At 28.0% G+C, this 8,209-nt stretch overlaps 1 long non-coding RNA gene across 1 annotated transcript; it reads left to right on the top strand.

The window, feature by feature from the left end:
* The first annotated feature begins 1,729 nt into the window (after nucleotides 1–1,729).
* Nucleotides 1,730–7,666, top strand: LOC118191654 (uncharacterized). Its single transcript, XR_015042942.1, has 3 exons — nucleotides 1,730–1,845; nucleotides 2,916–3,025; nucleotides 7,442–7,666. It is a non-coding gene; the product is annotated as an uncharacterized LOC118191654 (long non-coding RNA).
* Nucleotides 7,667–8,209: the final 543 nt, after the last annotated feature.

Below are 8,209 nucleotides of genomic sequence, written 5' to 3'. Positions count from 1 at the left end.
AAGGAGGTTAGAATAGAAGGAGGGAGGGTTCGCGGTTTCCTCCACAATCGGGGAATGAAACTTCGCCGAACAAGCGGCGTCCATGTTTGTGACTTCAAAACATTGCATTATGGCAGTGACATGTACGTGTTTCTAACCTGTTCCGTGCATTTATTTTCCAGTAAAAATATGTTAAATTTATAATGAAATCCCTCGCTATTGTTGAATTTTTGTTTTAAAGTAATAAAAGATGATATCCATAATTTACTATGTACAGCAAATTATTAAGAAATAGTTCGAAATCTAAATGCATGCGCATAACATTAAAGCCTTTAAAAAATGATATTTCTGCATATTTCACAGATTTGCTTAGGTTAGAAAATAAATCTTAATAAAATAAAACAGATTTGTGTGAATTCATTGATTTCAGTTTATGCGCATTTCATATTTCTTAATCTCGAAACTGCCTTTAATTAAGTTGAATTACAGAAATACACAGAAATATAAGTTTTTGGATACATCTTTCCACATACTAATTCAGAAGTCAAACAACAAAAATCAGCGTTAATTTACAAAATTTTCACAGGACTAGTTTCGATGGTTTTACCGAACCATCATCTTCAGCTGCAAAACCGCAAATGATTTGCGGTTTTGCAGCTGAAGATGATGGTTCGGTAAAACCATCGAAACTAGTCCTGTGAAAATTTTGTAAATTAACGCTGATTTTTGTTGTTTGACTTCTGAATTAGTATTTATTCGGCGTGTTATTGTGTCTTAATCTTTCCACATGTTCAATTGGGTAAATATTTTACTTAATTTTATCACTATACTGCCCAGAAATTTGTAAGTTTATGCAAAAAATTTTTAACAACAGAACAGTTTATCTTAACTTAAAAAAATGAATAATAATTAATATATAAAGAAAAGTATTGCTTTATTTAACACCTTTACAATTAATAAAAATAGTAACAATTGATTTCTTACTTTTCATGAAAGTTATAAAACGAATTAACTAAAACGTTCAAATTATAAAATTTAAATCCTACCATATAGCATTGTATCTTAAGGAACGAAGATACCAGCTATAAACAGAAACATTAAAATGTATTTAATATATTTTGATTATAGTTATATTAAATAACCTATTTTAAGTCCTATTTTCCCATCTGGAAAGAAAACCACATGACATTGTGATAATTTTTGACATAGTTGTCATATTACATAAAAAAAAGAAAATTAATACTTACGTGTGAAAAATAATGCCCGGAATTTTTTTCGAGAATCTAAATGTGCATCCATATGCAATACAAGCTGACATGCTTCAAAAAGAAAAGAAAAAAATGTTGCAATGACAGACTTCCTTGCACAAGTCACGGTGATAACAGGAAGATGGCCGGCAAGCTTCACCGTTTGAGTTGAACCTTCCCTCCTTCTATTCTAACCTCCTTGAGTTAAATGAACTCAAAATTTGCATAGTTAATTTTACGCTAACTTATAAAAATTAACCGGATTTACGATTATACACTGAGCATGCGCATACACAGACATTTCTATTTTTCGTAGAAAAATTTAATTATTACCTTAATACAGAGATGCTGTGAATATAAATTTATATAATGCAAAAGTAAATTTATTTCATATGCTAATTTAGAGGCTTTCTTAATATGTTTAATTATAAAGAAAAAAAAAAGCGTTGCAATTCTTGTTCACTGACCAATGGCAAAGCAGACACTTTCTACTTCCGGTTGTGGCGGGATATTTGTGAAGTCAGCACTCGGCAATGGCGGTCGAAAAGAATGGTAAAGTCGCAATCGTGGATTGGCATTTGTGACTGAATCCATCGAAGTTACTAATTATTTGAAGAAAGTAAGTGAATATTTTATATTTTCAGTGTTTAATACTCGTACTTTCTTCACCTATATAAAATTTTATAAATAGCGTCTGTGTAGTAAATGTGATTTTCCATGTGTTGTTCTTTTGTGTACGTGCCTAATGATTCATTTTCAGGATTTGGTACTGTTAAATTTTGCACTAGTCTGTTTCTTACTGTTTGTGTCACTCCTTTTTGTATGTGTCTCACCTTTTTATAGTTATATTATTTTTACTCAAACGTTTTAATATTTATCTTAAAGCATACTGTAATTAAGCAGGAAATAGCTTTAAATGGAAAAAGAAAGGCAATATTAACATGACTAATTGTTCAGAAATCTGTTATGGAAATGTTATCTACCTTATGCCAAAAAATAAAGCATGTAACTTTCATTTATTTATGAAATTCAAAATTTTTTATTTGCTTAGTGTTTTCCCTAAAAATAATTTAATTTCTTATTTTTGAATTTAGTTTTATAAATTTGCTTTAATATATAATCTTTAACTCAAAGATATTGTGCTATTAAAAAAGGAAATTTTATGCCATAGAAACACAGGTACTTTGTTCCAAATCTGTGTTCATTTTTTTTTTTTTTTATATATATATATACTGAATTTTTATGCACTTGTAATTACTGAAATATATCCTTTCGTGAATAATAAATAAGTCCTTTCATGAATGCATTTCTTTTTTGTTTGTTTGATTTTGTTGTTTTAAAAGATCTGCCATAGAAAATAAAGTAAGAATGCTTTACTTTCAGTTTTGAATAAATTTATTACTATTTACTGCAGCTTCAAGTTTCTCTAAACATAATTTTCGAAGTCAGAACTTGATAGTTATGTTGATTATTAGACTTGCATGAAAAAATTTATTGAAAAATTAGTATTTGATCTAAAATACCTTAAATTATTTAAATTATATTTTACTAAATCATGTATTTTGATATAACTAGATAGTTAAAAAAATTAAAATTGTAAATGTGCAGAAATGCTTATACAAAACTAAGAAATTGTTTATATTTTTGTTGCTTTTTCCCTTGTAAATTAATTGTATATATATATTACAGTCTGGGGAGTCAGCACCCTGCTGAATTGTAGTAAACGAGACATCCAATCTACTAGACCATCAAAGATGCAGATTTGGATTTTCTATTTCATAGTTATTGAAATCATAATGGTATGTTTGTTTAAATTAGTACTGTTTATGAATGTGATAAAAATAAATTCTGATAAGCTAAGAAATGATTTATTTTCTATTAATTATGAACTGTAAATAATGTAACCAATTTTCTTCATAGTGTTTACTAAACATTTTTTTTAAAGGGAGGTAGTCTTATTTATACAATTCTTGCAGAGATACCAAGAAATAAAACATTTCAGGAATTTTCACTCAGTATATCTTGATGTGTAAAATCGTGTTGTTCAATGCCATATTACTTTTTAACAGGAAAGTAATTTTATTGATCTAACATCTGCATAAATCAAACTTTTTTAAGAATGATTACAGTTTCTAACTTAAAATTTTCAGATTTAGAAAATGTATGTTTAATGTAGCATTAGTTTTCCATGGAATAGAAAAGGTTTTCAAAATGTTCAGTTGTTAGAGGGAAATAATATAAATGAGATTGTCCTGATACAGTTTCAGCTGGAAATGAAACTGAATTTTCGGATAGTGAAGATTTCATTTTGAATTCTAATAAAACTGATTAATGTAAATCTTCTGCATTTAAAAATTCTAATAAAACTGATTAATGTAAATCCTCTGCATTTAAAAATTCTAATAAAACTGATTAATGTAAATCTTCTGCATTTAAAAATTCTAATAAAACTGATTAATGTAAATCCTCTGCATTTAAAAATTCTAATAAAACTGATTAATGTAAATCTTCTGCATTTAAAAATTCTAATTAAACTGATTAATGTAAATCCTCTGCATTTAAGAATTTTAATACAACTGATTAATGTAAATCCTATGATTCATGTAGGTATTCTTCTGTTATCAGGACCAGATTCAGAAATGTGTGTTTATATGCATGCATTTTTAAATGTAGGTGCTCATGTGTGCATGTGTATATTCTTTATGTATGTATGTGTATACTTATACACATACATGCATATACACATGCTTACATATCTACAGTGGAGATACGAGTTTAATTCGTTCCAGCATTCAACTGGTATAGCGAATTTCTCGTATCTAGAAACAAGCTTCCCCATTGAAAATAATGGAAATTCAGTTAACCCGTTCCACACCCCAAAAAATATCAACATTTTAATATCAAGTCAATTTTTCCTAATAAACAACACTGGTAAATAATATAACAATAGTTTAACTTTGTTACCAACATTTTAACTCCTTCTCATTAATCCACACCAACAACAGCTTCTCAACATCTAGGAGTATTTTTATGGTGCTTGGAAGCAACGATAATTCCTTTGGCTACATCAGGTTTCTTAATTTCTTCCTGCTTCTTCAGAATAGTATAGATTTTCAATGTTGAAAGGCCGCAAGTCTTCGCCAATTCCGTCACCATGCTTATCTATGATTTCTTTCTAGATATCGACGGCCATGGCCTCCTTATTTTTCTTTGCAGCACTATCTGAGGCAACAATCTTCTTGCGAGGCATCTTGAAATAATTATTTTCACGTTAAATGTCAAAACAATTAACTTACAAGTGCACAAACACGTATATAAAAGAACACTGAGTGATCTGACGAGGGGATTCCCCGAGTTGAGCCGGATAGGGAAATGGTGCCACCCATACCAACAGCCTGGCTCATTGCTCGTTACTCGAATTAATGCTCGTATTTTGCTCATACTTTCCTCGTATCTCGAGGTTTCATTGTACATTTCTGAATCCCGTCCTAATAACAGAGGAGTACCTTTGCCAGTATTGCAACAGAGCTAGAATGAATTATTGTGTTAAATATGTGGAAAATGCATGCTTAAAGTACTGTTATTTTCTAAAAATATTCTGTATGTCTATTTTTTACAAGAAGAAAAAATAGCTAAAAGCTGTTAATTTACTCGTATTTATTAGTCCAAAGGGGCTTTGTCCCTAAAGAACTATTGTTTTTGTTTTGCATTGGTTCACTATAAATATCTGTTTCACTTTTCAAACTGTTCCTACCAAATGTTAGAGTCCCTAGTGTGGGATTAATACTCTCTGTCTTAGTGCCCTCTATAACCTATGTTAGGGTTAAACTGTATAACCTACAAGGATTGCCAGTTTAGGCGAGATATCTAGGTAGTCATCATAATACGTACCTTTTTATTATTTTTAAATTAAATTGAAAGTAATAAACTAGTTTTCAAGAATGGAGTTAAACTAGATTTGCATTCAACTCTGGTTTATTGTGTTAATGATGTTTTGCTGTAACAAATATGAATTTTTTGTTTAAGTATAATAATTTAAAATGTTTTTTCTAGAGAATGAAGTACTGCCACTAAGGTAAAGCTTGCAAGGAAATTTTCTATTCTACATTAACTCAATCTTTATGTCCTGTTACAGATATATTGGCAGAAATAATGAAAACCTGACATTCAAAAAGAAAAATAATAACATTGAATGTAGTATATTAGATGGTTAACTGTGGTTTGGCAGCTCATTAATAATCTTATACATATTGAGTACGAATAACTTTGACAATTACCGGTATTTTCAATAGTATAAAATTAGGCAAGAAAGCAGCTTTAGCTTAGCACCGATTTTAAATACAACTCTCTTACCAATATTGGTTTGACGAAGGTAAAATATAATTGAATTTAATAAGTTGGAAATACTGTCTGTCTTTCCATGAGTTAAAAAATAATTTCAAATAAAATTTCTTTTTTCAGTTTTTCATGTTATTTGTTTAATGTTATTGTAATCTGATTTATCATATTTAGTCACATATTCCATCCCTCTTTGCACTATAGTATATAATTCAAAGGACTTATCAGTTTCAGCAATATTTTTTTTTACCAGTATACATTTTTACCATAACTCTGTTTCTAAATCATATCCTGAAAAATTAAGGAGTAAAGTACACAAAGAAGGAAAATATGCAAGTAAATAATGGCATTTAGTGTTGTTTATGTGTCTAATATTTGTACTAGATTGTAAAAGTTATAAAATTCTATTAGCTTTTTAAAATTATTCTTTTTTAAATTGAGATGCTTCTTTGCACCCAAATGGTTAAAACCCTAGTGTGACTTTGGTACTTTGATCTAACTTCTATTCCTAATAAATAATCCAGCTGCATACAGTTTATTCAATTTCTGCCATGTGTAAGGTAAACAATATTAGCTTTTTTTAAATATATCTTTTACAACTATTCCATCAGGTAGATTTCTTTCATATTTTGCCTTAATTGAGTCATCTTGCTAATTAAGAATTTATTAAAGTTAATATGTTAAGTTTTTGTGTGTATAATTCATTTTAAGTATGTGCAAGCAAATGCATACATTAACAGTTACGTAGAATTATGTTTTGGGTATCAAATTCAGAAATTTTGTGGCTGTTTTTAGAAGATTTATTAATGATTTATACTATATTAATATTGGTAAAAAAATTATGTGGCTTTTATATGAGAGTATATATTTTAAAATAGCTGCATGATATGGTAGAGGTATAAAGCTTTATGTGGATCATAAATTAATATTATGTGGCAATTTTTCATTTATTTAATAAAGAAAATATTCAAGCCACAATTAAAATTTTTTCACTGGATTATTTGCATACAAAGTTTGCAGCAAATATTTCCTGCAACAGAAGTGACAATTTTTATTTTGCCAAGACAGGAAATTTAGTTAGTGAAAGCAGTAACCTTATTTTGAGATGTTAAACAGGAAAGCAAATTTTTGAATTTAAATTGATTTTTGAAGGAAGACTTCATTTAGTCTTGCTATCATTCTACGTGACTTAACTTTTTTATGGTATTTATAATTTTATTGTTATTCAGCTTTCTGTTTGCTTAGAATGCACATGAATGTAGACTTGAAATATTTTATATTGCAAATTGAGATGCCATTGTTATCATAATTAAAGATTTTTACTTTGATTTTGGAGGAATTTACTGATAATACTTTTGATTGTGTATTGGTTTCTGGTTTATTGAAATGTGTAAAATAGCCTGTTAATGCATATACGTATGTTAATGACATGTATATGTTTATGAAGTATTCTGTTATATGTATATAGTGTTGTGATTAGTTTTCTGCTTACTCTTTATTTAAGAAAACGTTATCTGTAAGAAAGCGAATATTCTTTACTATATGTAGGAGTAAAATTGAAAAGGCTAATGTAATATAATTAATACAAAATTAAGTTTTTTCTCATGTACTTAAATACAAACATAGCCATTAAAGACTTTCTCAACCTTGCAGTTCTAAACAAATCTTAAGTATTTTTACTTGAAATTATAGGCATTGTGTAAGGTATATAATTGAAGCTTACTGTGTGATAGTATGAAATTAAATTTTTAGTTACTGAAATGTAAATTTTTAAATATGAAATACTCAGTGCATTTTATATGCATCTTTTAATACTTCAAAAAACTGAAAACATCTGAAGTGTGAAATTATTACAAATTTTTCTTTTTCTTGTTTAGGAGCTGTTCTCAAAACATTGGGTGACAAAGAATTCACTTTTACAAAAATTGAGCAGGATATTGGAGACAGCGAACTATAGAACAAATATGGCGAAGCTGCATGAAGTCTATGTTGAATTTTATTATTGAAAAAAATATGCTCTTCAGATTTAATGTTAGTTTTTATTGTTTAACAGTAATTGCAGTTTTCGAATACCTGTAAAATAAACCTAATTCTTAAATTAATTTCATGTGTATTTCTTTTGCAAGTATTACAGTTCATAATACTTCAAACAACTTGAAATTTTATACTTGTTAATTTATGTGGGATATGTTCATAATAATTTTATAATTTAAATAACTCATTGTTATCATATGAGCATAATCTAAAATGCACAGCATTTGACAACAAATTAATAAAAAATTAGCCAACTTCTAATTGCTTTCTTTTGTCCAGTTGCCTCTTTTTAAATCATTTAATACCATAAAGCTATTTGATGAAAAAAAAATAACTGGTATGTCCACATCAACATGTACATTTATAATGATGTTATAGAAAAAGTCACATGAGATAAATATCTAAAAACTTCAATATTCCTAAACAAATTAACTTTTTAAAATTTTATCTGGTATATAAGATAAAATAAAAAACATATTTAGGTAATTTTGAATTTGCATAATTTTATGTACTTATTTATGAAATAAACAGTTACATTGTAAAAGGGAACATTTTAAAAATACCTCAATAAAGCATTTCTTTTGTAGAGGTGAACTTTTAGTACTGATCTA

Source organism: Stegodyphus dumicola, chromosome 9 (genome assembly GCF_044657685.1).
Source record: "Stegodyphus dumicola isolate Sdum_Otavi_A_Nest chromosome 9, ASM4465768v1".
Lineage (NCBI taxonomy): Eukaryota > Metazoa > Arthropoda > Arachnida > Araneae > Eresidae > Stegodyphus > Stegodyphus dumicola.
The sequence above is the reverse complement of the archived record's forward strand: the minus strand, read 5'-3'. Positions and strand labels throughout refer to the sequence as shown.